Genomic DNA, 17,095 nt, shown 5'->3' with positions numbered 1-17,095 from the left:
CCCACCTTGTCAGAACTGCTGCTATTGAAAGACTGCGCTGCGAAGCTGTAATTGCTAGTCGACAGCGAGAGTTGCAAGTTCAATCTTGCTCGTAAAGGAGCACGCATATACACACACGCACGCATATTTTGCTTCATGCTTCCATTTCATAAAATATCACTTATTTGTTTTATTCAATTTTAGAGAATCATTTATTCTTTGATTTTTCAAGTGTATGCGTGGCAATAGAAAAACAAATTTGTTAATAAAATATCATACTTACTTCATAAATATTATAATTATCTTTATATATAAACATTTTATTATGAATAAAGATAATAACGATGTAAAAACATTTCCTTGATAAGCGAATAGATAAATAGAGCTTCTGTACATTAATCGATAAATGCAGAAAAACTTCTACCTTGGTGTAGAAACTTTATATGTCGTGCGCCGCGCCGTGCCGCAGTACCGCGCCGATTATACTTATAAAAAATATGTTTGATAAAAACTTTGACAATTTTTACTATAGGCATTTATTATTGTATTTTTTCTCATAGAATCGAATTCCGATGTTAAATCTTAGCTAAATAATTTTTTTCGTATCGAAAAAACGAGAAAACGTAATTTTGCAACTCAATTTGTTAATAACAAAAAATTGACCAGGAATTCAGCCAGGTATCCTCGAAATTCGGATTCAGCAACCTAAAAAACATAAAATAAGCCCAAGATACCGAGGGCACCTTCCAAAAACACTCTAGGGTTACCAGCGCCTGGACTAATTCTAATTAAATTATTCATCATAAGATCATTTTCTTTATAATGAGATTTTTTCTAGTTTGTACAGGTACAGTAATGTTTAATAATTTGATGAATAGCCAGATTACAAATATGAAAATTTTTACAATAAAAACTCATGTATAAAAGAAACATCAAGATATTGCATTCATCATAATAATATGACATATAATATTAGACTACCGAAATAAAAAAAAGTAGTAATTAAATTAAATTTTAAATTGAATATTGTTAGTATGTAAATATTAATGTATTAAAGTAATTTGCTAAAAGATGAAATGAGTTTTATGTTAATAAAATTAATTTTCATTTGACTAAAGGTAATATATATAAAGATATTACATATAATTTTGGATTAAAATATTTTGTTTATTTGCAACATTTGTCATCAATTAAGGTGCAATGCAATTCGCTTTTCAAGCTGGTACGTTAGTTGTCAATATTATTTAAGTGAAATTAGATTTTATTTAATTTAATGTAAACTCAATTAAATTAATTTAAACTTTTAAGAAATGACTTCAATATATTATCGTAATAATATATTTGAAATTCTGTAGTATTTGAGAAACCGTTTAATGTGTTTAAGACTACTTGCATGGGCTTGGTAGTAGTTTTGATATTTTTTCCTTGTAAAAGTAATTTTTTATCATCGGCGAAGGCTGTGCATTTGATTGGAGCTTTAATAAGTTTGAAGATATCGTTTAATGCTATTAGAAACAGAGTCATGCTGATTACTGACCATTGAGGAACTCCTTTTTCAATCAGAATTGCTTCCGATAGTATGTTGAGTATGCGCACCCCGATGGACCTATTTGTAAAATGTTTTTGATGAAGTGATACATTTGTCCTGTGATTTTAAGCTGTAATAGAATTCGGAGAATACTTTAACTCCAAAGTAAGTCGTTGGCTTTATTCATATCTAAACAAACTGCAAGTACATGTTGTTGCGTAGCAAATACTTCATTTATATTTGATTCAAGTGTAACCAGACACTTCGATGTGCTGCAGTTTTCTCTGAATCCGCTTTGACAGCTACTCAAGATATTGTTGATTTCGAGAAACTGTTTAAGTCTTCGATTTAAAATTTTTTCGAGTAATTTGCACATGCAGCATGTTAGTGCTATTGGCCTGTAATTATTTTTATCGTATTTACATTTGTTAGGTTTGAGTATTGATATAACAGTAGGTTGATTCCATTCGTCTGGAAACAGATTTCTTATCCATATGCGGTTGTAAATTTCTAGTAGTTTATTTGATGACTCTTACTGAAAGTTGTTTGAGGAATATGTTATGTATTACGTCAGGTCTTGGACTTGTGTTTTTGCTGTTTTCGAGTACCGATTTTAGCTCATTGATGGTAATTAAGCGGTTTATTATGTTGTTACTGTTATTATCTTGAGGTATTTCAATTAGAATTTGAGATATTTTGAATGATAGGAATTTTGTTGTGAGATTTCCGTCGCTTGAGTTGTTTGCGAATGATTTCGCCAGTTTGTTGAATATTGTGTTTGGATCATTTATTACCGTATTATTTTCTTTTAGAATTATTATTCGATAATGTCTTTTACCTTTAATAGATTTTATCTTCTTCCAAATTTCATTAAGAGGCATTTGGTAACTCATGGATCTTAGGAATTCTAGTCACGATTCTTTTTTGCTGACTTGTATTGTTCTCTTGGCTATTGCTTTTAATCTTTTATGTACAACTTGATTTTCTACAGTTTTTTCTCTTCCAAATATTAAATGCTCATTTGGCATTTTTATAGCGATTTCGCATTTTTTGTTTCACGATGGTGTGTTATGCTTCGGAGTTTTCTGTGTGCTGGTAGGTATGCCTTCGTTTGCTGCGTAAATAATAATCTCTTTGAATTTTTCTATGATGGTGTTAATGTTAGTATTTTTACTATTATTGAGTTCAGTAATAAGCGATTCAAGTTTGTTAGTTTTTAGAATTGATGGTTACTTTGTATTTTTTCCAGTCAACTTTGTAGTATTTCCAACATTTGGTTCGGATAGCTGGCTCTGTGTTTTCGGCAGAGAATATTGTTATGATGAAAGGGTAGTGATCGCTTCGGTAAGGATAATCTAGTTCTGCCCAGTTGAGTAGTAGGGTCAATTCATTGCTATATAGAGTTAAGTCAATCGAACTAAATTTACTAGTAGCGTGGCTGCAGTACTTTGAGGCACCGTCGTTGATTTTCTTCTTTCTATATCGTTGTTAACAGTTAGTTCTTCTACAATTATGCTTCTGTTATCAATTTTGTAAGAGCTCCGTAGAAAGTTGCGGCTGTTAAAATCACTAAAAATTAAAAAAGATGAGGGAAGTTGGCTCAGTAGGTTTTGTAGTATTTCACTATTAAAGTTATATCTATCGCTTAGATATATACTACAGATCGTTATAAGTTTGTCGTTTATAAGAGTTTGTATCGTGACTGCTTCAATCTCAGTGTTTAGTACTAGCTCTTGGCTGTATAGTTGTTCTTTGATTAGTATACAAACTTTACCGCTGGCTATTAAATAATCATGTCTATTTTTGTTATAACAAGTGAAATTACAGCTAATACATGTGTTCAAAAAGTAAGGTGAATTTTTATTTTTATAAAAAAATATTTATTTATTCATCAATATTTATGTTGCCCCCTTCAAAGTCATCCCCCTCAGATATAATACACTTGTGCCATCGTTTTCTTCCAATCCTCGAAGCACTTCTGGTAAGCACTTTCTGGTATAGCCTTGAGTTCTTCCAGCGATTTTTTCTTTATCTCCTCAATCGTTCCAAATCTCCGTCCTTTCATGGGTTTATTGAGTTTTAAAAACAGAATAAAGTCGCAGGGGGCCATATCCGGTGAATATGGTGCCTGAGACATGATTGTGGTTTAATTTTTGGCCACAAAGTTCAACACAAGCAACGATGAGTAAGCAGGTGCATTATCGTGATGCAAAATCTACGAATTTTTTTCCCACAATTCCGGACGTTTTTTTCGTATTGCTTCTCGCAAACGGTGCATAACTTCAAGGTAATACTCTTTATTGCCCGTACGACTTTGTGGTAAGAACTCTTAATGTACTACGCGACGATAATAAAAAAAACAGTGAGCAAAACCTTGACATTTGATCGAACTTGACGTGCTTTGTTCGGTTTTGACTCTTCTGGAGTCTTCCTTTGGGACAATTGGCTTTAGTTTCGACGTCATAACTATAAACCCATGATCCTTTACCAGTTGACTCTTTTAAGTATATCAGGATCATCATTAACGTCATTTAACAGCTCTTGAGTGGTGCTCCTTAAACGGTCCTTTTGTTCAAAATGAAGCAGTTTCGGAACAAATTTTGCTGCTACACGTTTTATGGAGCACATTTGGGTCATCACGGACTGAGTCCAACATCTCCTGAGCAATGTTAAAGCGATGCTGTTTTCGGTCGAAATTGAGCAGTTTTGGCACGAACTTCGCGGGTACCCGACTCTTGCCCAAATCATTGGTTAAAATCGAATGGCATGAGACAATCGATATATTTAGATCTTCAGAAACTTCTCTGACGGTAATTTGATGATTGGCCAATACTATTTTCTTCACTTTATCGATGTTTTCATCTGCAAAAAATTAACGAAACATTCAAAATGGCCGATCTTGTCAGCATAAGTAAGGAACATGAGTACCAACATAACGCTACAAAAAAATCAAAAATTAAATTTACGTAACCCGTAGAAATTCAAAATTCGCGATACTTTTTGAACAGACCTTTCAAAAATTTATATCTTTGCAACCATTTAAGTTATCGAAACGAATTTTTTTATAAATTATACGTAATAGGGTGTACTTTGAAGATATTAAGCGAACAAAACATTTTTTTTAAACAATTGGCCATATCTCAAAAAGTGTTATTTTTATTTTAAAAATTATTTTTTTATTGCATTACTTCACATTTTTTCTTTAAGAATGTGTATTTTAAATTCATTGAGCTATCATTAAATGCGACAGAGTGTGCAATAATAGTGGACGCTCATAGGCCATTTGACGCACGCTCGGCCGCGCGTCGGGGTTAGGTGGCGCTCCCATCGAACTTATCGAATCATCAGCGTCTTAGGGCCTGTGAGCGTCCACTATTATCGCTCACTATATCGTATCTAATGATCGCTCAATGAATTTTAAAACGGATTCTTAAAGAAAAAATGTTAAGGAATGCAATAAAAAAAAGAATTTTTAAAATAAAAATAACACTTTTTGAGATATGGCCAATTGTTTAAAAAAATGTTAATAACTTTTGGAAAAATTAATAGTAAAGTATTGTTTGCCTAATATCTTCAAAGTACATCCAAAAAAATTCATTTCGATAACTTAAATGGTTGCGGAGGTATAAATTTCTGAAAATTATTTATCAAAAATTTTCAATTGTTTATAACTTTTTGTATAATTATTATAATGATCTAATAATCCATAATTAAGCAAATTACTATATAGGCAACATTTAGACTAAATTTCAAGAAAATCCGAAATCTACCCTTAATAAGCTTATCCTCATTGTCTGGAATGTGCCATATTAAGAAATTTCTAACATGTTTTTTTTCTATAAACCATGTTAGAGTAATTAAACTGTAGACCTTGACCAAAATGTGATCTATAATTGTTAATGATCTATTGTTTAAAATAGCGCAGTGTAATAATTGCACTGTAATCTAATTGTTTGCTGTAAAGCAAATAAAGAGGGCATCTCTCTCTCTCTCACTCTCTCTCACTCTCTCTCACTCGTTGCAGTCAATAAGTGTGCCAACTTGTTGACGTCTTTATTTGTGTTTGCGTGCGTTTAAAACTCTTGGCCACGAATATTTTCGCTTATTATTATTGTTAGTAAACAAACACCTTATATTTTATTTCATATCACTATTATGTTTGCGTAGAAAACCTAACTTGATTTTTATTCATCTCTCGTTTGCTTTGTGATTTCGTGCTCATTTTTCAGCTGCGTGAAACGTGTACGCCAAACATAACAGAAGTTTATTGGGGCGACCGTCAGTCTTGCACGAGGGGACAAATAATCTATAATGACGTTATATAATTATTTATTTAACCCACCGTTACTCTATATATGTTTATTTACAATAATATAATTATTTAACAACACATTTTTTCTTATTAATTTATTATTTCAAGTTCTTGATTATTTAGCCTGCAATTAATATCTTAATTTATGTTTCGATGTTAGCAGATTTTTAGTTTTGTTGGAACTTCCATCATTGATTTGATATTTTTTCAATCAAACGATGCTGAACCAATCCAAACCAATACCACCTTACCTATATAAAAGAATGTAACACTCTCGTTTTTTAGTTTTTGAGCAATCTCTCGGGGTGCATCAAAAATCAGTCCATATAACGTCGCGTCAGTTATTATTTTAAAAGGGAAGGTACGGAAGGCGCGTCCGCTCCACCGCGGAAGTCGCCAATGGGCTCTCGTCATCCGATAATTTAGATTACCGCAATTAATTATCACAAAGAAAGATGACAGGAATTATTGAAAATAATGTTTCTTTCTATTGTTTCTTTATTCACATTCGACTTTCGATTTATAATACCCCGATGCAGGGAATTGCAACGCACCGAATCGCACCGATCAAACGCACCGAAGACAAAGCATCGCCTCACAATCACTCGTAAATATGACCTGGCGAACACGGTGCGATTCAATTGCATTCGCAATCACACATCTACGACCCGTTGGTTTTCGCCGAAAGAGAGAAACGAAGGGCGCACAAAAGATGAAAGGGTGAATGACCTGACCTGAGGGAGGGGCGTTGCTGAAGACCTAGCGAGTGCTGTTGTTGCTCTTCACTCGTCGACGCCTTAGTAGTTGTCGTTGTCTGATTTCTTGATCACCGTCCGTAACTCCTGGTTGTGGAGGGACCATGGTTCGTCGTAGCCTGCCTCAACGTTTCTACGTTTTCCAGCAAGGCAAGGCAGATGTCCGCTAATGTTACTCTTTTGTGTTGTATTGATGTTTCACACGTGATTATATTATACAGGGTGAGTCATTTTAATTTCCCCAGTCTAATAACTTTTGAAACAAGCAAATTACGCAAAAATGTTTCAGACCAAAGTTGTAGGGATTCAAGGGGGACATCTAGGGGTGACTTTGAAATTGACCTTGAGCTTGACCTTGACGGTTTTCTCAAGGTCATTTCTATTTTTTTAATGGAAACCCCTATTTCTGATCTCAGGATCAGAAAGAGCGGGAAATTTTACGTTCAAGTATCTATTTAGTTTTTTTTCATAAGAACATAAACAATATTTCAGTTTTTACTTAAGAAATTGAAGCCGCTTTCAAACATCAAAAGGTTTAACGAGCATCGAAGACCTTTGTCGTACTTCTATTCTCAATGTGAAGCAAAGGTCAAATTCTTGAAAATTCTCTTATTTTTGTTACATTTCGAGGCGAAGCTTTTATCGCATATGACCGTTGTTAAATAAACTTCCAAAGAATAAGGGACTGGCCATGTACTAACGATGCTGATGTTTAAGATCATAAACTTCCTATCTTTAGCACTACCCAGGAACAACGACGTGGACGTAATAGGATTATGTTCCCTCTGGGGTGCTTTATTAACGTGAGTCCCCTTGCCTCTCACGATTCGGGGTGCTTTATTAACGTGAATCCCCTTGCCTCTCACGATTTGGGGTGCTTTATTAATGTGAGTCCCCTTGCCTCTCACAATTCGTGATGAAACTAGAATAAACTTATTTCCTATCGGTTTTGCTCGAAATTATTACCATTTACGTCGATGCATTGCCTGAGCCTCTGTTCGAAGCTTTCAATAGTGCGCAGTAAGATATCTCTAGAGATTTGTCTACATGCAACTCTAATCCTTTCTATCATATTCTCTCTTGTTGTGGGCGCTTCGGCGAACACAGTATTTTTTAAGTATCCCCAAAGGAAGAAATCTGGGGAAGTTAAGTCCGGTGATCGTGCAGGCCAAGCAACTGAACCACCTCTTCCAATCCACCTTTGTTGGAAATTTCTATTTAAAAACTCTCGTACAATTAAAGCGAAATGCGGTCCTGCACCATCCAGTTGTATCTACATTCGACGTCTAGTCTCAAGATCTACGTCTTCAAGTAAAAGTGGGAGATGATCCCTTAAAAGTTCTAAAATAGCATTGCCGTTGACGTTTTCTTCAAAAAAGAATGGCCCGATGAGATGACCATTAACTATTCCACACCATACATTTACACTCCAACGATGTTGATTATCGACTGGTCTGTACCAGTGAGGATTCTGATCAGACCAATAATGACTGTTGTGACGATTCAATTGGCCAGTACTATGAAACGTAGCTTCATCAGAAAAAAGGACATAATTAAAAAAATTCGGATCCTGCAAAATCATCTGTAGAGCCCACCGACAGAAATTTACTCTGTTTCTCATATCATTAGCGTTTAATGCTTGCGTTAAGGTAATATGATACGGATGATATCTATTACTTCTTAAAATTCTAATAACGGTTCTCTGAGGTATTCCTGTTTCTCTCTCTATTTGTCGGCTGCTGATATGAGGATTTAGGTGAACCAATCCTAAGACAACCAAAACCCTAGCATCTCTATCATCATACTCATGTCTTGGTCGACTTCTTCGTAGATGCCCTTGTCGAGCTCTTTCTTCAAGACGATGAATGGTACGGTGATCAGGATGGCGCCTTTGTGGGTATCGAATTCGATACAACCTTGACGCTTCACGGTAATTACCTCTACATTCTCCTAAAATCCAAATCATATCAACTATCTCTATTGGGGTAAAATCAGCCATATTTAAAAGATTTTTTCAAAAAACCTCAATACAAATCAACAAAGGCCAAGATCATAGAAAGATGATACAAATTAAATATTACTGAAAACAGAGGCAATATTGTCCAAATTAGATTTCATATGATCGATGGCAATAAGAAAGGTCTCTTATTCAAATATGAAGAAATAATGATAGTGATACAATGAACACAAGCATGGTTAAAACAAAAGTAATATTTAAAGCTTTTTCAAAATTGAAATCACGACTGAACGTATTGCGATTACTTTCTAAACGACTTCCAAATGTAATAGATTCTTCATTGAACATGAAATTTATCCTTATGTATTTAACTTTTACTCTTATTTCTTTGCAGAACATCAGATTGATACTGAAATAGTTTCATTAATTTAATAGACTTGTAATAGCAAATTATTAGCAACAACTTCCAATATTTGAAATTTATTAATAATAATCATACAGTCCGGTGAAAAATAAAAAAGGATAGGGAACGGAAACAAGAATAGTCCCGTAAAATTTAAAAAAATTAAATTTAAAAAATTTTTAAATTTAAAAAATTTAAATCCTGTAAAATTTCCTGCTCTTTCCGATTCCAAGGTCAGAAATAAGGATTCCCAATAAAAAAATAGAATTGACCTTGAGAAAGCCGTCAAGGTCAAGCTCAAGGTCAATTTCAAAGTCACCCCTAGACGTCCCCCTTGAACTCCTACAACTTTTTTCTGAGTCATTTTTTCGTATTTTGCTTACATTGTTCGATTCTTGTTCCAGGATAGTTTTGACCTTAGCATGACCTTAAGGGTTTATTTTGACCCATGTTAAAAGATGTTATCTGGATGTAAAATTTCCCGCTCTTTCCGATTCCGAGGTCAGAAATAGGGGTTCCCAATAAAAAAATAGACTTGACCTTGAGAAAGCCGTCAAGGTCAAGCTCAAGGTCAATTTCAAAGTCATCCTTAGATGTCCCCCTTGAACCCCTACAACTTTGGTCTGAAACATTTTTGCGTAATTTGCTTGTTTCAAAAGTTATTAGACTGGGGAAATTAAAATGACTCACCCTGTATATCACTCGTATATTGCATTACAATGCTGGTCAGACCAGTAGTTCCCGTGCTCTCTCGCTTTTCGCGGCATATTTCTCGCCCCTTTCTATAAGCCTCAAGAACGACTAAATGCCACCGGCTATGCACATATGTTGAGATCATGCAGGGCGACACTACTTCTCTCTCTGTCTTTCTCTCTTATTCTCACTTATAGCTTTCTTCCCACTCCAGCCGCTCCGACCACCGATGCCGATCAGGAGTTATAACTAAAACAAAGCTACATCGAGCGTCGATACTCAGTTCGAACAACCAAGACACCGATACGGCAGCGGTGAAGGGGAAGGGATGGAGAAGAGAGAGAGAGAGAGGCGAACAGGGCGAACGATCTCAACGATCACTCCACTTTTCACAAGAAAATAAGCTAAATTAAGCCAAATTGAGCCAATAAGCTCAAACCGAATTTATATAACTATTACGATGAGCCTACAACAGAGTAAATAGGAAGCTAAATGTAACTATATTATTTTTAATAATTTTAGTAAATATTGATCTGGATAGCTATTAATTTAAGAATTTAATACATAAAGTAGAGTAAGATTGGAAACAATTTTGTTATGCAGTTACTTTGATATTTAATATATGAATATAGTTTTAAACAATTATTAACTTTAGTAGGTAAACAATGGGGGTACGAGCTCACGCCATCGGGTACCAGCTCACGGTACTACAGCTAAGTGGGGATACTAGCTCAAGATATGGGTACGGCACAATGCCTCTCCGTTTCTACCACCACTCAAGGCACCGTCGAATTGCCTACCGCTGGCCACACCATCACTCTAACCGTCATCGGAGCGTGATACGGAATAAGAGGAAACACCTATTTATTAAATTGTTATTTATTAATAAAAAACTTTTTCGAATCATTATTATAATACAATCAATAATTAAACTAATTAAAAGTATCTGAAATATAATTAGGACTGAAACCTGATTTTTTGGCGATTCTGCTTATTGCCAGTAGCCATGTACCTTTCAGTGCGTATCTCATAAATTGTTTTTGCAACTACTTTACATTTGCAACAACAATTTAAAATAAAGGAAAACTCCATAATAAATGGTAAAAACTATTAATACTTACATAGGAGGTTGATAATCTATAACGGGCACTGTTCCTTCACAATAAAATAACACATTATTGTCGTCTAACATCAAGTATAAAAAATAAAAAATATATTTTTTATCAAAAAATTAAACATTTATTTTTTATTTTTAGTATACTATATTTTATATTTAATTTTATTTTTAGATTTATATAATAACAGAGAGAAAGAGTGAGAGAAGAGAGAGACAGAAAGAGAGATAAAGAAAGAAAGAAAGAAAGAAGGAGAAAGAGATAAGATTCTATCAAGCAATTTACGGAGAAAATAAAGCGTGAAGTTTTCTATGAGCCCAGCATAAATCACAATAGGAGAAAGAAAGCTTGCTTAGCTAATCACAATAGAGAAACGAATTGAGTATAAATCAAGTTTATTCAATCTCCAGCGTTCAGTTTACAAGGCTAGGAGAGAATATCTCTCACCTATGCAAAAGTGAGACTTTTTGTATACAGGTTTTAGAGCCCCATTTACGCTGGATAGCCCTTTTCACGCTGTTTCTACAAATGTGCAAAATCATTTTCTCTTGTTTAAAAGTTATTAACCAACCAAGTCAGTTAATTCAATAGCGTAAATTTTACAATAAAATAATTGAAATTTTTTACATAGAAAAATAACTTATTGCTTGTAGATATTATTACAAATAAGACATACTTAAATTATTTAATAATATTTAAATAATTAATTTATGTTTTTTTACAACATTTTATTTGTTGGAGTTTTTTTCTACAGATTCCGAGATAATGAGAAAAACATAAGATAATGAGAATGAAAAAAAAATTTCAGAAGAAATTTTATAACTTTTTAACAGCCTGATGAAAAAAAAATCTGTTGCGCTCATTTGAATAAGAACATAAATACGTATCTTTTTTATCTGAGTTATTTTAAGTCCGCCTAGCGGTTGAAAAATTATAAACGATTTTTCGTGTCAAAAAAATTAAAAAAAAATGTGATTTGTTTTTTTAACATAAGAGACAAAATTTTCAATCTTTTTGGACTAAACCAACAAAATTGTAAAGCTATTGGTTTATTCTTTATAATAGCGTTAACTTTTTTAAAGAAATATTTATTGTTGACTGAGGTAGACAACTTTAAAGTTTGACTGATTTTTTTTTTTATTAGAAACTTATGTTTGCTACTGTAATTAAAATTGATTGGATATTTCTAGAAAATAAAGTGAGTTAATTATACTTTAAGTTTAATTTTGTTACAGGGTAGCAGTTTCATTAAGTAGCAGTTTCATTAAGAAGTATATTTTTTTAGTTAATGAAATATCGTTTTATAAATTAATAAAATAATATACATACCTTCATTGCACATTAACTTGATTATATAAGATATGAAAATTGATTAAAACAGTAGACTTAAGCATAAGCTCTAAAAATATTAAGTATTTCAGACTAGAAATTAAAAAGTTATAAGATTATAGTTGTGATTAGCACAACAATATTACTACAAGATTAACCGCAATCTAACTAAGCATACAATTCTGTATTCTTGTTTGATTACGCATAAAAAATCAATTTAATTTTGAGTTATATAGTTGAAAAAGACGTTGATTGATGAGCAGCTGAGAGACGTGATACTATCTATATCAATTACCTTTTTTTAAAGTTGAAAAACACAAACTTACACACTAGAAAATTCTCAGGTTATTATAGTTTTCCAGTCACTTATAAGATGATGTATTTTGCGAAAGTTTCAAAAGCCGTAAAGTTTAAAAAATATCACTTCAGCTGACAATTACTTATCAAGCAAGTTCTTTTGCAAAGTTACTTTTTTGCAACTTAAATTTTGCGTTTCCATGCATTGCTTTTATTAGTTTATTTATATCGACGATTACAAATTTACTATCGTAAAAGCTAAACATGAGTTACAAAAATTAATATAGCCAATGTTTTACATTAAATATCAGTTTTATCTGTAGTTAATGAAATAGTAAATACAAATTTTCAGAAGTCATCAATAAAGTAAATCCCTATGAGTATGAAAATCCTAAAAAAGATAAAAATCATATTTTTTGAACATTGGATATTTTTAAATAGAAAACAATGCATTCTACATGAAATTTGAGAATAACTTTTTTATTCAAAATAGTCAAAGAAATCTGACAATATTTTTTTCAAAGCCAAAAATTTACCTTCACACAATTTTTGTTGGAAACATTGTTTAAACAAATGATTTATCACTTGGAATCTTGGCATCATGTATTTTTATAGAATTTTTAAGTACTTTAATATCCAGAAGTATAATTAAAAGTTCAATGCTGTGATTTCCTTTGTGTGGCTTATTAAATACTTTTCAACTATCGGCCAAAGAGAATTTTCATATTTAAATACAATTTTACCACCAAAAATTTGTTATTACCTGACATATGATGAATTTCAACTTCTATTTATTCAGTAAATTATTTTTAAACTTATATTTTCTTATTAAAAACAATTATTTTTAATTTTTACTCTAAAGATCTACAGCCTCAAAAAATTTTGCATTTTCACGAACTTTTTGAAGGATAGGAAATCTATTTTGACACTCGTTATAGGTTTTCCTGTATTCTATAAGTAATTAGCTTTACATTGAAATCGATTTTATCAAAATCTGTCAATTCTAAGTTGAGATAGTTCATTTTAAATATAATTTTTTGATGTTTTAATATAATACCACAGTGTGCGCCACCTCCGAATGAAACCGAAAAGGACTTATGCATATACCTGGTAATAATGAGAATTGGCATATCTATATCTATATGTAGAGTGATGTTACGCTCCTTATATGGTTATGAAATTTGACTCTTGCTCTAATACAATTATATAATACGTGACGTGGCGCCGTTCTATATGCTGATTGATAGGTGTAGATTTGCGAGTTTAGCGGGTTGCCGTAATACAATGAAAATTAGAAAATAGTCTAGGAACTCATGAATAGAACCGTTACACAGTTATCATTGAAATTATCTATTTATGATTGATAAATTACTAAAGGACTATATTTAGAAAAAAAAAGTTTAATATATAAAATTGACTATAAAGGTACATAATAAAACTTTTCTGTAAATGTATAAAATTCTAACACTTATTTTAAAAGACGCTTATGATTTCATGAATAAACACTTGGTTGGCAATATCAGAATCGTAGGTTTGCATCCTAGTCTGTGTAAAAAATTTATAGTTAATTTGTTTGTGTAGTTAGAGCACACACTCATGCTTGGTCCTTTCTTTGTTGAGGTACGGCGCAAGGATGAGCGGCGAAGGAGGGCGCGCCCTCGCCGATGAGTATATTGGTAAAGACGCGTCCGGTGCGCTGAGTGATTTGTGTTATCGGCTGGATCACGTCCAACCACTGAATTGTTTTGGTTTCCTGACAACGTTGCGCGTGTGATTCCGGCGAGGCGATGCGGGTGCGCGTATGAGCGGCCATGTGCAGAGTGACAACAGGCAGCGAGGAGCGGCAACAGCAACCGACAGTGAGGAGCGAAAAAGCTACGATAGTAACAGTAATAACAACGACAACAGAAGCAACAGCAACAACAACAATCGGAAAAAAAGCAACAACAACGATAAGGGCAGTGGCCACGACAACAAGGACATCAACGACAATAACGACGGTGTTAGCATTGGAGCAGGAAATCAGTGGATATGGTCGTTTTTCTCCCATTCTCTTTCGTAGTTGCATCTACATCTTGCGGCTAGCGTGGTAGATCTGTCAGTTATACCATCGGGCGCGACTACTGAATGAATTTTTTATGGAATCTTCTTTGTTCTCTCTCTCTCTCGGTGAGTAGTAGCACGCTGGTTTTTGAGGTGCTCTTCTTTTGTTAATCTTTCCTTACTCTTGCCACTTCCTCGAGTGGCATACTTTTGCAGGCGAGTTCGTCCAGCTGGCCTCTGCGCTTCTGCTAAAAATTCTTGGCTTTTAGTCAATTTTGTGGCCAGTGGATGAATTATTCGCTCACCTAGTTATAACATAACCTTCACCAAATCACTAACTTTAACGAATTTTCGAGCTACACACCTCTGCCAATATCAACAACGCTAACAACAACACAGTCTCCACACCAGGACCACTACACTCTACACATTACACACTGCAAACCTTATTGATTGCAACACATCTAAACTTTTGCTGCTAAGTACCTGTCAACAATTTTACCGTTACTCCACACATTATAATCTACTCGGAGAGACTCCTCACTGCCGGTCTTATTTTTTGCTCTACTATTTTTCATCGCTTGAATTGTCTTGCGTTTTAGTTATCGCGATGGCTATCCTATTTTATTTTTATTTTTAGTTTACTTTATCTTGTTTTGTTTCCTTTAATTTTAATTTTTGTTGTATATCTAGCGCTATCTACACGCTAGAAAAATTTTAATTTTAATTTTAATTTTAATTTTATTTTATTGAAAATGTCAACCCATGTTCTTTTCTAAATTAATTAAAATTTTATTTTTATGGAATTCCTGCGTTCGTTTTCATCAATCAGTGTTTTTTTTCGGTTTGTTTTTATGTAACAGTCGTTTTAGGTTAACTTGCGAATACCTTTTCCGCCTCCTGTAAATGGTATCATTTTACTCCTGAATCTCCCGCCAATTTCGATCTTTAACAAACAGAGTTGGTGTCACTGAGGCGCCAATTTTCAAATCTTTCAAATTCTGACTTTTCTTAGCTCCTGTTTATGACTGGTCAGTGACTCAAATTTTTGCGCGAAATTCGAACATTTCAATTTGCCGTATCCATCTGTCCTCTACAAATTACCTCTTGTATTACAGTTTTCTTGTGAAGTTTTGAGATCCGAGGAGGCGAAATACGTAAAATTTGACACAATCTGTGAATTTTTATTATTTATCACAATTCGTTCTTAATTTTCTGAATTGTTCACTTTTATCAAATGGTCTTGTCTTTATGCGCCGAATGTGGTAAAGCATTGAGTTGCCGGGGTGGCAATATCTCACAGTGCGAAGCTTGTGCTAGATTTTTCCATCAACACTGTACTATCATAACCTCAAACCCTGATCTCGCGATCTTTATTTGCCGTACCTATTCTTTTAAGTTTACGTTCTCGGCTAACCTTCGTCAAACCGGTGGCGCGTTTTTACCATCCCCTTCTTCCACTCAAATCGACTCTGCTCCAGCTGGCACCTTTTCTCTCGTCGAAGCCTCAGGCCGGAAGAGACAAGCATCACCTTACAAGCTTTTCCTATCGAAGACGTCGAAGGTGGAATCGCGGAGTGATTCCTTGAACAATGCCCGATCGGTTGCTCTTCCCGCTGTTTCTTTCCCCAGTGCGGACCAAATCCTCTTTCTCGATAGTATGGCTCCTACCATGGGCAACCAACTGCCAGGATGGTTTTTCGGTTTCGTAAATAACAAATTTACCGAATTTCGCAACGAGATTAGAGCTACCCAGAGTTCTATCCTAACCAAAGTCGATCGTGTCGCCGACGAGGTGAAGAGTATTAAGTCTGCGATGGGTCTCAAGGATCGCTCCGAGCTCCTTATTCTAGGCCTTCTGCAGGAGTTCCAGGGTTCGTTGGAGGATGCTGCCGGTATGCTTTTTGAAGCGATTGGCTACCCAAAACGCACGGGGTCGCATAACGGCCATCAGGAAGTGGATTATCACTCGCTCACGTCAAAACCCGATCGCGACTGCCCTGCGGGATCAGACGCATGCTACTACATCCGCTTTCGTCGTTCGCATCGACTCAACGGTGGTGCGCGACCTTATTTTGGAGCGCTCTGGGAAGCTCGCTGGGAAGACGGTGAAGGACATCTTTAAGTGTGGTTTTGGTAATCTCGTTTTCATCCACCACCTGTTACCACAGCCAATCCACAATCTATTTATGAAGGCGCTTGCGCGTAGTCGTCAGGTGGGTTTCACGCGCCCTTTCGCCTCGGGTATGATCATTCACATGCGAGAAAACACGCGTTCCACTTCTATCCCCATAATGTCGGAGAGCGACCTTGATAGCTGTATGCTTTTGCCTCCCGCCCAGCTTACTATTCCGTCTGCTCGGTGCTCTGGTGCTAAGTCAGTGCCATGTCATCCCAAAAAACTCCGCTTCGCAATTTAAGACAACCGATGGTTGTTTTAGCCCGACAGTGTCCATTTTTCCAGCTGAGCTATCTGAAGCGGTGCCAAATCCACTTCCCCAGTTTCTGGTCCATGATGCCAGCTCACCCAGGACCATACCCCGGCCTCTGCTTTCTTTCGGCCACATTAATATTAATAGACTAAATTTCCCCTGTCACTTTACTCTTCTCGAAGCACAAGCCCATTCAACTTATTTTGACGTCATAGCCATTACTGAAACTTTCCTCTCACCTGACATCTCTGA

At 34.7% G+C, this 17,095-nt stretch overlaps 1 protein-coding gene across 3 annotated transcripts in view; it reads left to right on the top strand.

Annotated features, from left to right (window-relative positions):
* The window catches only part of LOC131675546 (ran-binding protein 10), a 710,588-nt gene that overhangs the window by 576,040 nt on the left and 117,453 nt on the right, over nucleotides 1-17,095 (top strand). The window contains exon 8 of one of the 3 annotated variants that reach the window (XM_058954563.1): nucleotides 10,286-10,743. The exons of 1 other annotated variant lie outside the window; for it this stretch is intronic. The gene's annotated coding sequence lies outside the window, so the exon portion shown is untranslated. Of the gene's footprint in view, nucleotides 1-10,282; nucleotides 10,744-17,095 lie in introns of those variants that run through there. One more of the 3 variants, XM_058954561.1, reaches the window with a different exon arrangement.

The sequence above is a fragment of the Phymastichus coffea genome, unplaced genomic scaffold (genome assembly GCF_024137745.1).
Source record: "Phymastichus coffea isolate CEN01 unplaced genomic scaffold, Cenicafe_Pcof_1.1 PCOF00025, whole genome shotgun sequence".
Classification (NCBI taxonomy): Eukaryota; Metazoa; Arthropoda; class Insecta; order Hymenoptera; family Eulophidae; genus Phymastichus; species Phymastichus coffea.
Note: the sequence above shows the minus strand (reverse complement) of the source record. Positions and strands in the feature narration are given on the sequence as shown.